This window comes from Protopterus annectens, chromosome 10.part0, assembly GCF_019279795.1.
Source record: "Protopterus annectens isolate FY-2018-M chromosome 10.part0, PAN1.0, whole genome shotgun sequence".
Lineage (NCBI taxonomy): Eukaryota > Metazoa > Chordata > Ceratodontiformes > Protopteridae > Protopterus > Protopterus annectens.
In genome coordinates this window covers 1581550731-1581570927 of record NC_056744.1, presented here as the reverse complement: position 1 = coordinate 1581570927, position 20197 = coordinate 1581550731, and the positions used below count along the sequence as shown (strand labels likewise).

The window sequence follows — 20197 nt, the reverse complement described above, 5'->3', positions numbered from 1 at the left end:
ACACAGACATTTAAGAGGTGATGCATTAGGAAACAAGGTGACACTCAGATGTACTGCCTTAACAAGCTAGTCATGGATCTTTGAGACGCAGTATTCTCATAAACATTCTTCATCTACCTGAATTCCATCTGCCAGTAGCAGAAAATCACCTTGTGGAAACTCTCAGTCAAGCAGTTCCTCTGAATCATAGGAGGTAGCCAAGTTTCACAGTTTGGGTAGCTAAGTTCCACAGTTTGAGACTATGGCAGTAGCCAGAGTGAGACCTTTTTGCAAATTGAGAAAACTTTCAGTTACATAAGTCTTGGATGAGATCATGAGATGCCTTTTTACAGAACTGAGGTTCATAAATCAACATATTCAGTTGTCACATTCTGTATGATTCCAAAGGCCTCATCAAAGGTAACATGATAAATAGTCCAATATACTCACATTTTGGCCCAGACAACCTGGTTCTCCCTTCCCTTTCCTTACTTGATATAACACCTACAACTATCTCTCAGAAATAACTGACTGATTCAGCAGTAATGCACAGTTTTTCATTCAGCCTTAGAGTCACTTTGCTTGAAAACATGGGTATTAAAATGCTGATCCCAAATAAGGATCTGTTTTCCTTTTGGATAACACAGATGCTTCAAGAGGCTAAGAAACTCTGCACTAGAAAACTGTATCTCTCAAAGAGGAACAATCTTTCTTACAAGTGTGTTGGTTGTCCTTGAAGACTTTGACTAATTTATCCCATTTGCTTTCTGAAGATAATCTGTTCTTCAGTCAAAGCTTGCTGTGCTCCTACCAAATGGCCTTCTTTGGGATTCTCTCTTCACTTCCACCACAGGCTTTGTGGTATTTCTTACAGGTGGTCTGCATTGCGAACACATGCCTCTCAACTGTCCAGGTTTTCAAAGAATGTCCAGATTTTGTTTCATATTGATAGTCTGTTCCCCATAAATTTGTGGTTTTCTTGCAAGTCATTGAAAACTGGCATCACTAAATAATGATGTATATTTGAATTTCAGACTTCATATTTTTCAGAAAATGAATGCTAATGCAAACACTGTTTTATATAAACTCTCATTTTTGTAAGTGCAATATTTAAACTCTGTATCTGATTTTGGACCTTTGCCTACCCCCATTATTTCTGTCTTTCTCCAGATTTCTTGAACTTAGATATCGATAGGTATAAGCCTTCCAAGAAGCATTTGGTGTTTAATTGATGTCATACCTTTCTTCTAAGATCATTGCTGAAATCTCCCCTTGTACCTGCTTATTTAACACCCTTGAAGTTTGTACCACTGTCCCTCTCTTTGCCCACCATAAGCAGAGTCACCAATAAGGCTAATCTCTCCTAGAAAGAAAAGATCTTCATATAGAGGGATGTAGGTTGTTTTGGGGTTTGTGAAGGATTAGAACTGGCATTAGTGGTGGCTGGGTGAGGTTTGGTAGAGATGGTGTGGTCTGACTGAAAAAGAGATACTAGAAATAAACAAAACCAGATGATAAATGCAAATAAATACAGTATAAAGACATCAGATGACAGCATTAGTAACAGATGTAGATTACATTTATTATTTTTCCATTAAGACCTACTAAGAGCAGGTGTCTATTTTCAGGCATGACCTGAGAACTTTGACTTGGTTAAGTGGCATTTGAAAGACTGGCACTCCTGACTAGTGGGCAAAGCTAATTAACTTTCTCTGCTATTTTATCAAGGGATTTCATGGTCCAGAACAACAACATGGCTCTGAAAAGTAGGTAATGAGATGGAACACGAAGGCATAAACAGTATTGCACTTCCATAATGCATGAGGTAGAAAATTCCACAGAGTCTGAACAAAAAAAAAAGAAATACTATCATTCCTGAAGGCTAGAATTTAATTTTGGAAATCTGATATCCTGACGTGGGTAACTTCCTCTTCTTCCATCCCCAGCTTCAGTATGTTTCTGAATTTATCTTGTTCCCATGAGTGGAGGCATACATGCCTCTGGCTACTTCATGTTGTAACATCTGGTGCCACACCAGGAGGGCACTCTTAGCTTCAGCGCTAGTCACTTTGACTCCCGCTTCTTTTTCTAGCATCCAGTTTGGATTGCAATGATTTTCATAAGAAAGATTTCTGCTTTCTTTGCATTAAAAAAAAAACTCAAAGAGTTTGCTGAAATCACCAGTCACATGCCTGGAGCTGCAATTGACTGTACTTGGTTGTGAAAGAATATAGGAGAAGCACTGCCACAAGATGCAAAGAGAGGAAACTTGATGCCTGTATCACGTCCTAGTAAATGGCAGCTTCTAGTCTGCTGAGACTGCTTAATAGAGGGGGAAGCAGAAAGGATGCTTGAGTGATTCTAGGCTGATGCTGGACTGATGGTACAGGATAAAAGAACTGAAAGGCAGACATTAGCTGTTAACTTCCTCCAGTTAAAACTAAACATATAGGGGCCTCATATATCACACAAGTTGCCAGTTGTCGCTCAACTAGTTTTGAATTGCGTTCACATTTGTCATCAACTAATGAATGGAAGACCTTAAAGGGCACACCTCTTAAATGACAGGTGCACCTCTGGCTACGCCATTGGATATTTCCTACAGTATCTAAATTGCTTCTGCTTTATCCAGGCATCTATGGCCTGTATACAACTAGCCAGCTCACATGGAACAGTCCCTAAAGTACCCCAATGGAAAACTCTGTGATAGCATTTGGGATAGATGCATCTTCTCCCTAAGCCTCAGTATCTAGACATCTGTAAGTCCTCTGTGAGGATATTAGAGTTACAGACACTGATTGATAGACTGTCCTAATGTAGGCAGGAGTACACCATTTAATGTTAAGGACTGATGCTGTAGGCCTTGTTTCACACCCACCCCTCTGTACCATTCACTCTACAAAGTGCTAGTTTCCCCATTCAGAAGCCAGTTAGCTTTTGTAGAACTCTTTGCATAGATTCAGACTCTACTCCACAAGAAGGGCAGTAAACTTGTTTTTTTCTTTGAGAAAAGGTAAAGGGTTCTTCTTTTTCTGCCCCTTCCTTCTTCCAGACATACTTGGAGACTTATAAACTCATAGGTAAGTAATGGGTTAGCCGTCCTTGTGGGATATTTTAAGTCTAGCCAATTTCCCTTTGGTGAGAATCAAACCCAGTAACTGTTGTCTGTGAGATACACACTTTACTATTATACCAACCTTCAACCCCAGCTTCCATCTTATTTTGGACCTCAGTAGCTTCAGAGAGCATGTCAGGTACATCCAGGGGATCTTGCCTCTACTACTGGAAGTCTCCTAGATGGTTTCTGTGGATATGATAGACTCACTGTGACTTATGCCAGGGCTCTGCACAGGGTATCCCTTTGGTTCTTACTGGGTGGGCATCACTTTCAGTACAAGTTGGTGCTCTTTGTCCTCTGCTCTACACTCAGAGTGTTCACTTGCTGTACTGGAAGAACTTCATATGAAGAGGAACATCATGTTTTCCAGTACCTAAATAGGTGATGTATGCAGAAAAATTCAGCCCAAGACATTTGCATGTGAACTTTGTATTTCTGTCTCTCCAGTCATTCTGTAACCTGTAAACTAAGTGGGTGATTCTGAAAAGTACTGTGCTGGTGTAACTCACTTGCATATGTAGGCTTAAAAAATTCTGATATATACCACAGTGCTGTAGAAGGCAAGCCCAGCAGCACCCTCTATGCACAGGGCTTTGCTCCCTACCGCCCCTTACTTAATATAGCATACCTCAAGGTGTATAACCTGAAAAAAAGTTAGGTACAGTTACATAAATTGCTTAACCATGACTTTCATCATGTACAATGTACAATGACACTATGTTACAGAGCGAGTAAAAAACATTTCTGAATCAAAAGATAAAATCATGGATAGAAGCAGTTCCTAAACACTTTATCCCACTCATGGGTCCCCTCAAATTATAAATGGTATGTTGTTGTGTCTTTTGGCTTTTCCCTGTTATGGGTCACCACAGTGGAACTCCGGTCCGCTAATGATTGGCAGTCGATTTATACGTGCTGAGTTGCCGGCCCTGATGCACAACCTTCAACGAAGGTAAGCCCATTCACGCATGCCTCCATACAGAAGACGCTTTTGCTGAGAATCGAACAGGACAACATCTTACTGTGAGGCGACAACGCTACCGCAGCACCACCACCGCAGTCCCTAAATTATAAATGGTATGATCCCAGTTATTCTCACTAAGAGTAATATACAATTATCAACCATGGGATGGGTAAAGCCTATTTAACACCAAAAGGGACAGGTTAATTAAAGTACCAAAAAGGAAACTGGCATGGCTTAAAGTGGCCTGCAAGGGCAGCTAACCTGCTACTTACATATTAACGTATGAACCTACAGGTATAACGGAATTGTTACTGTGGTATGACATAGTACCTCATCATTTCTAAAACTGTGTTTCAAGCAACTTAACTGCAAAACCTTGCTTTTAGTAATGCATATTTCATTTGTAATGCTTATGTGCTTGCAGTTCTTTGTTAATCATTTGTAAATCTTTAAAACATACATACCAGCTGCATCAATCATTCTGAAGTGTGTAATTTGTACATTCCTGCATATTTCTACAGTGCATCTAATAAATATATGTGTCACACTTGCAGTCACTCACTCTCTGCAAAACAGCAGAGTTATCATGGATAATATATGTCTTTTTAAATACATTTTACAACCAATACTATACTAAATTAGTACATTATCATTCTAGTCCATGCTGCTCTGAACTTGTTATATGCCATCTGAATATCCTAAAATCTGTTTTGGTCTATATTGACGTGAGCTTTAATGTTTCATTAGCTTTCCTCCTCAAGACTTTGGTAAAAACAGACTTCCCAGCTGAACATTTTTAATCAGTAAACAGAAGTAAATAAATAAATACCCAAGCAGTGCTCTCTCTCCCTTCATGTACCTAACAGTCAAGGACACAGCGTTGCAACAAATAGCCTTTGACCTCTGTTTGGAAATAGTTGTTTAAATATTTACTGGCAACTTACACATGCTGGCCTTGACAATTGCTTCGCTGGAAAATCATGTCCAATGTGAACTCAATAAAAAAAAAGAAAAAAATGTAACTGCATCTGTATCATGGAGTGAAGGAACATATTGGTGATGACTCCTCCTTGACAAACCTGTATTCAGCATGCATAGAGAAATGCATCTTAGCAGTCCTGCATTAATTAGGGATTTTATAGGTTCATAGGTAGGTACTACGCTATTGGCCCTAGGGCCTATATAAGCCTAGCCAAAAAGGTACCCTGGCTTTTGCCACCCAAGAAAATTATTTCCCTGTGCCCCTGTCGAGCAGAGACACAGAAGTGATCCACAGGGTGAATTTCCTATTTCCCATCCAATCATAAAGATTTTTTTTTGAACAGTGCTAATGAGGAGCTTTGTTTGATATAGATAGGTAGTTTGTTCCAGTGTATGGGAAGTCTCTGGGACAGGAATCTATCCCTCCAGCATATTCTGTTTATTGTGGTGACAAGGTTTAGGTCCCTAGAGCGTGCACCTTGGAGGGATTGGGATTTCTTTAAGTGGAGCATGTCCAACAGCTCTGGGTTTGACATAGCTTTGTATGTTAGGCAGAGATCACCTCTGAGTAGGTGATATGCAACAGAGTAAAGCTGGAGTTTTTTGAGATGGTCTGCATAGGGCATATGTTTGAGGCCGGTAATCCTCTTTGTGAGGAATTTCTGAGCCATTTCCAGTTGTTGTAGATGTCCTGTGAGGTACATACCAAAAGGGGCATTGTACTCTATAATGGGTCTAATGAGTGATGAGTAGAGGGGAACAATGACCTCCTTTTTCCTGGATGAGAAACCTTTTGTAATGAGGTGTGCCATGTAGAAGGATTTCCTGACTACTGTGGCAATGAGATTATCAAAGGAGAGACTACTGTCCACCTGTGTCCCAAGGTTTCTTATCACACTTTCGGTGTTAAGCAGACTACCACCTATGTGGTAGTTCATGGGTACAGCGTTTTTACCAAAGGGGATGACAATGCATTTTTTGGCATTGAGCTTGAGGCCATGGCTTTGACACCAGGCATACCTTTTGTAGGATGTCCACATCATTAGGAGTTTTGTTTATGGCTCCTAGTTTGCAGTCATCTGCAAACTTCTTTAGCCAAAGACCTTCTGTGTTAGCCTGTACTTCAGAGAAGTAGATACCAAACAGGAGAGAACCTAAGACTGAACCCTGTGGTACTCCACTTGTCACTGGTCTGAAGTCGGATTTGGAGTCTGCTACTTTCACAGTGTGGGCTCTGTCAGTGAGCCAGTTGGCAACCCGTCTTGTGACATAGGGATTTATACCTAGTTTAGTGAGTTTATCTATAATTCCAGTGTGGGAGATGGTGTCAAAAGCCTTGTGGAGATATAGATAGGCTGTGTGAACCACCTTACCCTCGTCTGTGGCTTTGGGGACTGCTTCAAAGAAGTCTATCAGGTTAAGGTTTTACAAACCCAAACTGGGTGGGGTCCAGAGTTTGAAGATTACCAATGTCTTTGTTTATAAGTTCCATGATGATACATTCCATTGCCTTACAGATCAGGCTCGTCAGGCTAATGGGGCTGTAGTTCCCGGGGTCCGTGGTGGCTCCCCCTTTGTGGAGTGGGATAACTGTCGCTGTGCACAATTCAGTGGGCACAAAGCCTGATGTGAGGCTATGATTGAACATGGTACTTAGGTGGGGTGTAGAACAAGCCAATACTATAATACAGGTATAATTCAAGTATCGACAAACAACAAAAAAGTATAGACAAACAACAAAAACTAATTTTATCCCTCAGACATTCTTTCTTAATAAAGAGAAAATATTGGTAAGATCATATTTGTTTTTTGGAGTTATTTATACACAGACAGATGGACAGACACACACACACACACACACACACACACACACACACACACACACACACACACACACACACATACTATTGTCTCCATGAAGGCAGGTATTCAGCTAACTCCAAAATGGGAAAATGTTTTACTGTTAATTCTTACAACATCATTCAAAGTTATCATCAGTTTGTAACTCACACACAAACACACATATACCCACACACAAATATTTTGCTGCTTATATAAATCCTGGTGCTAAGTATAACCAATACATGGAAAGGTTCTCACAATTTTATTCAAACTTACCAGTAACTTTACACACATACTGACACACTCCCCACACATACAAGTGCTCCCCCATGTGCAGACACCCACCCACACACACACACACACACACACACACACACACACACACACACACACACACACACACACACACACACACACACACACACACAAACAAACACACACACACACCACACAAATATACATACTAATGCTTACACAAAAGGGTTGTAAATTTATATGGGTGGGGAATGCTCCTTTTACACTATACAAGCTGCAAATGTGTCAAAAGAAAAAAATACCTTACAGCCACAAAAAAAAAATTCTGGTTTCACCGTAGGCTGAGTCATTTAATCTGTTCTTTGCCAACATTTGGTTTTGCAGCTCTCAGCATTCTCTTACCATGCAAAAGGATTGCATGCCACCTGTATAAATAATCACTTTGCGAATGATGCTGTTATTCTAGGCTCAGCTTTTACTGACTGATATATGTCTGTCAAACTGATGTCTGTGGCTGGGAATTATGTTTAAAATATTTCCGCTTTCCTTCGGAAATAAAAATACAGATAGCAGTAACATGGCAATACAAACTGTATTTGATCTAAATTCCCTGTTTTTCATTGCACTTGTTGTCTTTGCATTATTTTTTAACATTTATTTGTTTATCTGTTTTGCTTTCTGTTCCCTACTCCTTGATTATGACTCTGATATTGCTAACTTCAATAGCCACTACAGTCGGTATTCAGTACCCGGGATCTTTTGAACTACATTATTGTCTACCATTCAGCATCAATAGTTAATTGCTCACATCTGTTCTAAAAGCTTTTCCATTCCAGTCTAAACCTATGACCTCTTCTTCCTGACTTAAGATTTTAAAGTTTTTTTATGCAACAATTCCCCTCACCTATCTCCCATACATGCATACATACCCAACTGATACAAGTTATATGATCCTTACAAGATCTGCTTGCTGGACATTTTTTTCTCAAAGGGCAGGGTTAAGGCATATTTGATTTATAATGCTTATGTGCTTGTAGTTCTTTGTTAATCCTTTGTAGATCTCTATGGCATACATACTAGCTGCATCAGTCATTCTGGTGTGTAATTTGTGCATTCTTGTATATTTCTACAGTTTATCTATTAAATATATATGTCACACTTGCAATCACTCACTCAGGTGTGCATCAGAATTCTTTAGGCCTATACAGTTTTTCACTATGTCATTCCTTCTTTCCTGTGTTGCATTTTTCATGACTGAGTGCAGCAGTCCTGATGTGGCTTTAGCAGTCATTCCTCTCCTCTGCTTTTGTTAATGCAAAACAAGTTCCATTACTCACAACTATCCTTTAAGACAAAGTCTGCCTTTTGTCACGAGCCTGCCAGCAGACAGATGTGACCAGTACATGTTAATGTTTTGTCGTTACTGCTTGAGTCTATCTGCATAGTGCAGCCAGTTACAAATATGCTCTGATGCTTTCCTGAGGATGTACTCCAGCTGTGGCTTGACGTACTCCATGATATGACACCATGGATATAGCATGACATCATGGATGTACATTGTTTGTGTGCTACATGTTTCCATGGTAACTGTGATTACATTGATCTTGAGCAGATGTCATGGGTATGCACTTAGTATCTTGCTAAGAACTGTGGGGGAAAAAGAGTTGTAACATCACCTCCTTTAACATCAGTACATTAAATAAGAGCCTGTGTCTTAATCTCCCATACTGCTTTGGCCATTATTTATGACTGATGCAAATGTCTTCCAAGGTTTTTTTAAGATGAGATTAGAATTACCTGTACAGATAGAAATCATTATATTACCAAATCTACAACTGTCTAAACAGGCCATTTGTTCTTGCCTTTTCCTTCAGTGCAGTCCTTCCTGAAACTTTTTCAGTCCAATACACTCCAGTGTTCTTTTAGTTCTGCTGGGTTACCAGTTCTATGACACTGAATTTCTAGATTCTGGATAATCTTTCCTGTCTTTGGCAAACATCTTTATATCTCCAATTGTTATTTGCAGGGAGAGAAAGTCCCAGTTTAAATGGTCCACCCTGTAGAGATGCTGAATGTTTTGCAATAAAGATCAACATTAATAGTGTCTCTCTCTATGTAAGCCAAGAGGAAGTAAGAGGGACAGAGGTACAATTTGATTCAAAATCAGGGACATCCCTGGAAATCAAGGGCAGCTGAGAGGTAGACAAAGCAGTAGTGTACAGTGGAGTCAGATGGTACTGTGTCTGGTGTACACAAGGGGGGGGTATTCTTGGGGGCCGAATGAAAGCCAAGTACTGGAAAGTCTGGGTTCTGCGAAAATTTTAACGTTTTTGATAAAGTCTCACTTTATTATTATTACGTATTATCAGATTGATAGTAGCTAATTTCTATAAAAATGTTCTTTTTTCGCATTCTTTAAGGTAGTAAAGATAACCAAATTTGAACTGGTTTCCAGACTACCCCACATTTCTATGTCAGTAGTATGTTAGTGCAGTCCTAATGCAAACCCTTTCCATTAAATAAATACATTTAATTTAACTTAAAACATGATGCAACTTGTCTAGTTCAGTCTTATCTTCAGTATGTAGAGGTATAAGAATGACATTGGTAAATGCTTCTCAGTTCAGGACTTTTATTATCTGAACTATACTGTACTTTATCTGTCATGCTGCTGTATAGTAAATGAGCCATTTCAAAGCATAGGGCCAGAGTTCAGGAAAGTTCAAAAAGGAAATGTGCAGATTAGTGTTGAGAAAAAATGGCATCTTGGGTTAGATATGGTTGCAGAGATACAACAGACATTACATTTCTGCATCAACTTTTGACACTGCCTTCACACACACACACACACACACACACACACACACACACACACACACACACACACACACACACACACACACACACACACACACACACACACTATACCTCGCAACCTCTTAGAGCAAGAAATGTGCACAAAGCCATAAATAAAAATGGAATAAAGGCCCAAAAATAAGGGCAATTTTTAAATACTGTCTTTCAACTTCAGAAAGTTGATAGAATAACAGGTTTTGTATTAACATGAAATTTCTGAAGGGCATAAAGTCTGAAACTCAAACGTCTGTTATTATTTTATAACTTCAACCTTTAATGCATTGCCACTAATTTGCCAGAAAACCACACTTTTATGAAAAATGAATTAAAACTATGGGGCAAAAATCTGAACATTCTACTAAAATCTGTACAGTTGAGAGGTATGATACACACACACACACACACACACACACACACACACACACACACACACACACACACACACACATACACGCACACACACATATTCCACTTTGTGGCTCATTTGATCTTTGCAGTATAATTTAAGTGAAATGTAAATATGCTTACTTTCCCATAGACTAGGCCAGTATTGTTACCAGGTAGCAAGAAGTACCTTCATCCCATTGCATCCGCTGAGCTTCCGTGTTACTCGTGTTCTCAGGGATGCTTCATTTATAGTCAGGGATCTACATTTAGTTGTATATTGGCTGATGCTGTACTGCTAAACATCCTAATGTTTTAGACAATGCAGTTTTTGGGGTGGGCTAAACACCCAAATATGCTATAAAATCAGAAATAATACACACATTGCAAACGGGATTAAGCAAAATATTGGCGCTCAAACAAGCTTTAATGACATCCTATTTGTATTAGGACAAATAATTATGAGCAGATGGAACTAACATGTTATATTATTATAACACTGGCTTTATTTAATTTTCTTTGCTATGGTAATGTAAACTTAATTGACATCCACTGTAGTACAAACAGAAACTTAAGCAGATATCCATCTCTCCATACCCCCTTGATATGTCATCATTTAAATATCCCTCATTCATAAATACTGACAAATAACTGTAATACTTCCCAAGTTATTTTGAAATTCAAGCAGTAAATGCTTATGTGTAATCCACACAGTATAAAATGCTGTCTTTCTATCATCTCTAAGATTAATGGAATACTTTTCAAATTTCTAACTTCATGTTTGGTTTCTGGTATAATCATTCCCTCAAAAAGACTGAAAAACTATAGTAAAACACCCACTCAGCATTCCAGAAAATAAAAATACAGGTGTGCATCCTAGCCAACATAAATATATCTTACAATCTTACCTGACTTATAGTTCTTACAAGAAACTCTAGTGATCTTTAATGCCTTATCCACTTCAGTCAAAACAGGAAATTCATTCTGTCTTCTCAATAACTGAATATACCTGTCAGTTATAAATCAGTAACTGACTAAAATGGTCAATTATTAAACACTCTGGTTTTCCATTTCTGTTTCAGCAGGCTATGGTTGGATTGGTTGTGCATTGCTGATGGATGTTTTATTCAAGCAGTTACATTAAAGCAAGTCTACTAACAAACAAAGCATGAGAGATATGCTCTGTTTGTTAGTATACAAGTATGAGGGTCACACACACCAACACCCACACCATACCTCTCAACCTTTTAAATAAACAAATATCATAGGTTCATAGGTTCATAGGTTCACACTAGGCTATCTGCCCTAGGGCATTTATAAGCCTAGCCAGAGTGTGTTTAGCTTTCGCCACCCATTTTAAATTAATTTTGCTATGCCTTTTTTGAGGTTAGTATACTGTGCCTCTGTCTAACAGTGACACAGAAGTGATAGCCAGGGTAAACCTACGATCTCCCATCCACTCATCAAGATTCCTCTTGAAGAGAGTCAATGTGGGACTCTACCTAACCTGGACTGGGATTTTATTCCAGAGTGAAGGGAGCCTCTGGGTTATGAATCTGTCCCTCCAGCCTGTCCTATTTATTTCAGTGCTGAGGTTCAAGTCTCAAGCGTAGCTCGCTGGGATTTGGATGTTCTGAGGTGCAGCATGTCCCTTAATTCGGGTTGGACATGGCTTTATACGTCAGGCACAGATCGCCTCTGAGCAAGTGGTATGCCACTGAGTAGAGCTGGAGTTTCTTTAACCGGGCAGCATATGGCATCTGTTTGAGCCCTTTGATCCTCTTGGTGAGGTACTTTTGGGGTCTTTCCAGTTGCTGCAGGTGTCTGGTAAGGTACATCCCAAAAGGGGCATTGTACTCAATTATGGGCCTGATGAGGGATGAGTAAAGAGGCACGATGACCTCCCCTGATCTAGATGTGAATCCCTTCATGATTAGGTGGGCTATATAAAATGTTTTTCTAACCACTTTGGCCATGTGGTTGTCAAATGAGAGATTGCTATCAACTTGGGTCCCCAGGTCCCTAATGACTTCTTCTGTACTTAATGGATTACCACCTATGTGGTAATTTGTGGGCACTTTGTTTTTGCCAAAGGGGATGACTATACAGTGTGGGGGGGGGTCATATCTCTCAACTCATCGGCACAGAGAATGTGTCAGCAATCACAGAAATCCACAGACAATGTGCTGTACTAGAGCTAATGCTAACACACTTTATTTAAAAGATAAATAAAATGAACAAACTAAAAACAAGCGCTTTCATCTCCACATTCAGAGACTTTATTAAGTTTGAAACTTTTCTGATGGATTTGAAGTCTGAAACTCAAATGTATGTCATTATTTAGTGACTTCAAACCTCAAATCTTCCCAGTGATTTGCAAGAAAATCACAACTTTTATGAGGAATAGACCAAAAATAAAAGGCAAAATTCTAGACATTCTGTTAAAATCTGGACAGTTGAGAGATATGACCCCCCCCCCCCACACACACACACACACACACACACACACATACCAGTATAGACATCTTGTGCCCTTCCTGGATCCAACATTTCTCCCAGTCATGTGTACTAATTTTTAACCTAATAATTATGCAAAACTGAATAAAGATAAAAATATTCTTCGGTTCCACAAAGGAGAATCAGAAATTGCCATTCTTTAAAAGCAAATTAACTTTGTTAAGAATGGTCCTATCCCTAGAAGTAGTTTATATCAGACAAATAGGATACTAGGATGGAATGCAGTATTCAGTGATGTACAAACAGAACAGAACAAGAACTGCTAAAACATTATTAAGAGATCACTTAAATGACTCTGGATACCCCAAGGCTCCACAACTGCCTATGTACAAAAGGGAGCTCCTTCATACCTCTCAACTGTACAGATTGTTGCCTCATATTTTGGTCTGTTTTTCATAAAAGTGTGTTTTTCTGACAAATTAGTGTCAACTTATTATAGACTGATGTCAGAAAACAATGACAGACATTAGAGTTTCAGACTTCATACCCTTCAGCAAATTCATGATAATTCCAAATCTGTTATTCTATCAACTTTCGAAGTTTGTAAGAGCAATATTTCAAAATTGTCCCTATTTTTGGGCCTTTGTCCCACTTTTACAGATTTCTTGCTGTAAGAAGTTGAGAGGTATGCCCCTAATCATTTCCAAGCAAGTGTATTTCAGCCCACTTACACCCCCACCACCTACCCATTGTACATTTTCAGCATTTGATCTCATAAATGTTTATATTTATCAGTGTCTTGATAGTGAACTAGCATACTATTATGACAGACAGCTGCCAAAGAAAGTGTACTGTGCTGAGTTTTGGAGAGTTGAACTGCTTTATGGATCAACAGATATACAGGCAGATAGATAGACAAATGGATATACAGAAGATGGAGAGATGCGTCTGTGTATAAACAGATGGCTAGACAGGCTGAAGTACTAATAAAAATCTAACCTCATGTGCAATGATACACATGTAGACAGGCTGGCAGAAAAAGACCTGGAGTCTGTGGAAACAAAGAATCATAACTTTTTATGACAGATAAGACCTGGCTAGTTCACATAATTAGCCAGCTTTCCCTACCAGTTAAATAAAGGAAAGAGATTTAAACAATAACTTTTTTATTGTTACCCCACCCCTTTAAGACTTCCCATTTATTTGAATCATACATTCTCAAATTTTCTTACTTTTGTTTGCTGTACTTCATGTAGGTTGTTCCAATCTTCCATTTTTTAAAATAATTCTTCCTCTTTCTTCCTATGAATTGTCACCTTCTAAGTTTAGATTGCATTGTTTATACTCAGGCATCCCTTTTTAAAGTTGATAGTTACTTGAATGCTGTTGGCACCTGTGAGTTGTCATAAGGTATGTAATACAGTTCTGCAACATTAAATACATCCAAGTCTATTTCATTAAGGTGAATGAGTACCTGCTCTCTCTAGCTATTGTAACTGTCCCCAAAGTTTATGTAAGCACTTCAGTTACTATATCTACCACTGAGGTCACCACATCTTAGGGTGTTAAAACAATCTGTCACATGCCCATCTGTCTTTTATTCTCAGATGACCAGGACTTGATATAGTCACTGCCATGGAATTATATAAATGCCATTTAAAAGGCACAACCCCATCCATACCCTGGTTTCTTTCAAGGCTTAACATGTTACATCTTTGTGTGTTACTTTATATGGCATCTGGTGCATACTGTATACAATTTATGTTCTATTCTCTAAACTGTCTGTATCAGGTCTGTGCATTTGTAATGATGATATATCCAGAAGTAGATGCAAAACTCCTGATGAAGCTTACCATCTGTCTCTAGACAAGGTAAGAGCATCTTTTGTCTATCAGTACTGTTTCTTCTTGTACACTCTTATTGCAGTCTTTACTTGTTGCTCTTTTATTTTACTTACTTACCTTTGATCATCTGATATGATTACCCTCTATTGTATTCCTCGTTTTGCTATTGCTGCATCTTCTATGCTAACTGTGCACTCATTTCATGTTTTTTTCTCCCCAAATGTATTATTCTGCACATTTATAACATGAGATTTAAATTGTTATATTTTAGACCATGCTTTTATTTTTCCAAAACGTCTTCTCATATTTCCTACACCTTCATGGTTTACAGCTATATTCATAGGCTTATGTTACCAATAAGAACTCAAACTTCAACCCCCACCTCTTCTGTAATGACACTTACAAAGACAGTGAAAAGAACAAGGCCCAGTGTTAGCTTCTATAGTCCGCTTTTTAACATCATCCTGTCCTTCTGCATGAACTCCATTTACTATAACTCCCTGTGTCCTTTCATGTATCCAGTACTTTACCCAAGCAGCCACCCTATTACCCTGTCCACCCCTGCCACATTTTTTCACTGGCCTGATGTCTAGGGCATACCCACAACCCTTTCCGACATACTGAAATAATTCATAAACTCTACCTTCTGCTCATGTTTTGTAAAGATGTTTAATAGCACTTGAACATAATATTTCAGTATCTCTGTCTTTAAAATTTTGTACGGTTTGTAGCCATGCTGATGTGCAGATTGGCTTTAAAATAAAGAATACCTCAGCAGTGTATATGATGTAGTCAAGCGAACTCAGGACTGGTTGCTGCATAATTTTTACAGGTACAGCCCAATATAATATCAGTGCTGACACGTACATTCAGTGTTTCTAAGCTACAGGTGACAGCTGAACTTTCTGCCTTTATGAGATTGAATATTCTTTTTAAGAAGGATTTTTAAGAAAAATATTGTGCTCTAAATGATGGTTGAACATTATGTATTGTCTTACTCAGTTTCCTTACTGAAAGTGGAGAGAAGTTTCTGTTAGATAACAAGATGCCTCCATTTTTAAAGCTTATGTTTCTATTTAAAGGGAATTTTAGTCTTTTTAACATTAATGCCTGAATAATATATTTGAAGTGCAGTAATTGTCATGTTTTGATGTTTTGTTTGATGTGTTTTTGTTTTCATTGAAAGAAATTCCTAAATGACAAGTAGGTATCTCCATAGCAAGGTACCTGTAGATCCATTTTATTTTACTCAACAGGGATTGTAAAGCTAGTGAGCTAAAAATTCAGTTTTCTTTTCTTTTTTTTTTTTTTTAGTGTGTACTATCATTTATAGATTCTTGTGCAGTAGTGGATTTGATGAAAACACATAAACAATGTTAAAGACTTGTACCTCATTCAAGGAAGTCTAACATTTAATTACGAAAAGAGGAAAATGAAGTGTTATAGGAAATTCATTCATAACCTTCATTCATTTCATCATCAGAAATGTCATTTTCAGAATCATTCAGAATAGCATTATTAAGCAGAGATGGGGAACTCTTAGAAATAGTTTTCATTCTTACTTGAAAACAATGGAATTATTAGAAAAGTCAGACTATTCCGAGTGTTGTTTTTGCTAATTTTCTGTAATCACCAACAGCTGATGAACAATGCGATACTTCTGATAGCCTTTTTGGACTTCCTAGGATAATCCATTATTGTGAAGAATTCCGACATGATTCCAGCAAAAAGACCATACTGGGAGCAGTACAATATATGATGTGAAAGTAAATGTTACTAACGCGATGGAAAGTGAATAATGTTGTTGTCTTATTTCATTGGGCAGTGTCACAAGTGTTTCTTCAAGTAAGGAATGTTGGCATTATGTATTACTGGAATACATCTGGACAAAAGCTAAAAACTGACTAATGTAACTGATCATAACTTCATCTAGAAATAATAAATAAAAAGCTTTTATTTTGCAAAGGGCAAGCCCCTCTCCTGCACCCCTCATGTGGGATTCCTTGCATCCACACCACCTTACTTACACATACTTACTCTATGGTTTTGCAGCTATGGAGAAAAGTAAAAACTACAAAAAACTCTGAATCACCACTGTCACTATAATCACACCAGTGCCGGCAATGATTTTCTGCGATAATAAACCAGATGTAAGTCATCCAGTTGTGATAATTGAGAAACATCCTAATCCATTTTAGAATTAACAACTACTAGGGGAGCCATAACTGACTTTCAACTGATACTGAGGCACACATGTAGCTCATCATTTTGGTGGTGAAACATAGCAGACTTCAAAAGCAGACACTTCAGTATTACCTACAGATTCCCCAGGACTGAGTCATGGACTCATTGGCCTTACATTTCCTATTCATTCTTCCCCTTCTAAAACAGTTTCATTGGTGGATGAGAGCTGCAACTTTAAATCAAGAGAAATAATTTCTTCCACCAGATCTTTCTCAAGATCTGACAACAGATATGTTGGATCTTATATGGAAAACTCATTCATTCATTCTTACTGACACCGCAGATGATTTGGTCTTTTTCTGAAAAGAAGTAACTTATCAACCTGAAAAATATGTTGCATTTCTCTTAATCTTTAAGTGCTCAGGAGCTAGTCAAAGCCTGGAGCTCTGAAGATAAACACAGACATTTAAGAGGTGATGCATTAAGAAACAAGGTGGCACTCAGCTGTATTACTTTAACAAACTAGTCATGAATCTTTGAGATATAGTATTCTCATAAGCTTTCTTCTTTTTCTACCAGATGTCCATTTGCCAGTAGCAGAAAATGTCATTCTGGAAACTCTTATTTAAGCAGTTCCTCTGGATCATAAGAGGCAGCTATTTTCCAGAGTTTGAGACTAACCTGCCAATATCCAGAGTGAGACCTTTCTGCATACTGAGAAAACTTACAGTTACACAGGTCTTGGATGAGATCTTGAGGTGCCTTGTTACAGAACTGAGGTTCATAAGTCAACATATGCAGTTGTCACATTCTGTCTGATTCAAAAGGCCTCATTAAAGTTAACATAATAAATAGTCCCATATATGTACAACTCAATTTTGGCCCAGGCAACCTGGTTGTCCCTTCTGTTTAATAGAGAGGAAAGCAGGAAGGATGCTCAAGTGATCCAAGGCTGATGCCAGACTGATGGTACAGGATAAAAGAACTGAAGGGCAGGTATTAGTTAAAATCTCCTCCAGTTGGCCTAATATTTCTCACAAGTCACAAACTATCACTCAATTAGTGGTGGATTGTGTTCATACATCATCAACTAATGAAAGGAGGACCAGAGGCACACCTCTAAAATGACAGGTGCACCTCTGGCTACCACATTGGATATTTCCTACAACATTTACATTGATTCGGTTTTATCCAGGCATCTACTGCCTGTACACAACTAGCCAGCTCACAAAGAACAGTTGCTAAAGTACCCCAAGAAAAAACTCTGTGATAGCATGTGGAAGCAATGTGTCTTCTCCCTAAGCCTCAAAGTCTAGATATCTGCAAGTCCTCTGTGAGGATATTGGAGCTACACACACTGTTTGATAGACTGTCCTAATGTAGGCAGGAATACACCATTTAGTATTAAGGACTGACACTAGTGCAGAACCCTGCATTTGCCTTGCTTGACCCCCACCCCATCCAGAATTCTCTCTATGAATTGCCAGTGTTCTTTCGCTCAACACCCGGCAGCTACCTGCCTCATGCACACATTGTTTTTCCTGTTAGGTCCTCCTTCAAAAAAGGCCCCATTCAAAAACAAGCTAGTTTCTACAGAGCATTTGGAATAGACCCACACTCTACTCTACAAGAAGGACAGTAAAGTTGTTCTCATCTTTGAAAAAAGACAAAGAGTTCTTCTATTCCTGCCCCTTCCTTTTTTCAGACATACTTGTAGACTTATAAGCTCATAAGTAAGTAATAGGTTGGCTGCCTTTGTGGGCTATTTTAAGCCTAGCCAATTTCCCACTGGTGAGAATCAAACCCAATACCTGTTGTCTGTGAGATACATACCTTATCTGTTATGCTAAGTTCCAACCCCAACCTTCATCTTATTTTGGACCCCAATAGCTTCAAAGATCACATCAAGTATATCAAATGCCTGATAATGTCCAGGGGGTCATGCCTCTGCTGGTGGAAGTCTCCTAGGTGGTTTCTGTGGCTATGACAGGCTCACTGTGACTTATGCATGCTAGAGTTCATGTTCAGAGTATCCCTTCAGTTCTTTTCTTGTGGGCATCACTTCCACTACAAGTTGGTACTCTTTGGCTTCTGCTCTGCACCCAGACTATTCACTTGTATTCAAAGAAGCTTCATATGAAGAGAAAAGTCATGTTTTCCACTATCTAAATGGGTGATGCATGCAGAAGAAGCCGGCCCAGGACCTTTGTATGTGAACTTCATATTTCCATCTCTCCAGTCATTCTGTAACCTGTAAACTAAGTGGGGTGATTCTGAAAAGTACTGTGCTGGTGTAATTCACTTGCGTATACAGGCTTAAAGAATTCTGATGTACACTTGAGTGCTGTGAAAGACAAGCTGCATCCTCCTTGCACAGGGCTTTGGTCCCTACCCCCTCCTTACGTAATATAGCATACCTCAAGAGGTACAACCTCGAGAAAAGTTAGGCATAGTTACATAAATTGTTTAACCATGACTTTGACTGAGTACACTATACAACTACACTATGCTGAAGATTGATTACAAACATTTCCAAATCAAAAGATAAAAACATGGATAGAGGCAGTTCCTAAACAATTTATCCCAGTCATAGGTCCTTTCAAATTATCACTTTTACGATCACAGTTATTTTCACAAAGCGTGATATATAATTATCAACCATGGGATGGGTAAAGCCTATCTAACACCAAAATGGATAGGTTAATTCAAGTGGCAAAGGAGAAATTGGCATGGCTTAAAATGGCCCACAAGGGCAGCTAACCTAGTACTTACCCATTAATCTATGAACCTATAGGTATACAGGTATAATAGAATCGTTACTGTGGTATGACTTAGTACCTCATCATTTATAAAACTGTTGCAGGCAACTTAACTGCAAAACCTTGTTTTTAGTAATGCATATTTAATTTGTAATGCTTATGTGCTTGCAGTTCTTTGTTAATCCTTTATAGATCTCTACGGCATACATAGTAGCTGCATCAATCATTTTGAAGTGTGTAATTTGTAAATTTGTACATTCCTGTATATTTCTACAGTGCATCTAATAAATATATGCGTCACACTTGCAGTCACTCACTCTCTGCAAAACAGCAGAGTTATCATGGATAATATATGTATTTTGAAATAAATGTTACAATCAATACTATATTAAATTAGTACATTATCATTCTAGTCCATGCTGCTCTGAACATGTTATATGCTGTCTAATTGTTTTAAAACATGCTTTGATCTGTATTGACTGGGCTTTAATGTTGCATTGCTGAGACTTCTCAGCTGAGCATTTTTAGTCAGTGAATATATGTAAATACATAAATACTCAAACAGGGCCATGGT

At 38.5% G+C, this 20197-nt stretch overlaps 1 protein-coding gene across 3 annotated transcripts in view; it reads right to left on the bottom strand.

Moving 5' to 3' along the window:
* The window catches only part of HSD3B7 (hydroxy-delta-5-steroid dehydrogenase, 3 beta- and steroid delta-isomerase 7), a 562140-nt gene that overhangs the window by 378169 nt on the left and 163774 nt on the right, over nucleotides 1–20197 (bottom strand). Inside the window, exon 1 of one of the 3 annotated variants that reach the window (XM_044086233.1) lies at nucleotides 11288–11356. The exons of the other annotated variants lie outside the window; for them this stretch is intronic. The gene's annotated coding sequence lies outside the window, so the exon portion shown is untranslated. Of the gene's footprint in view, nucleotides 1–11287; nucleotides 11357–20197 lie in introns of those variants that run through there. 3 annotated transcript variants of the gene reach the window in all.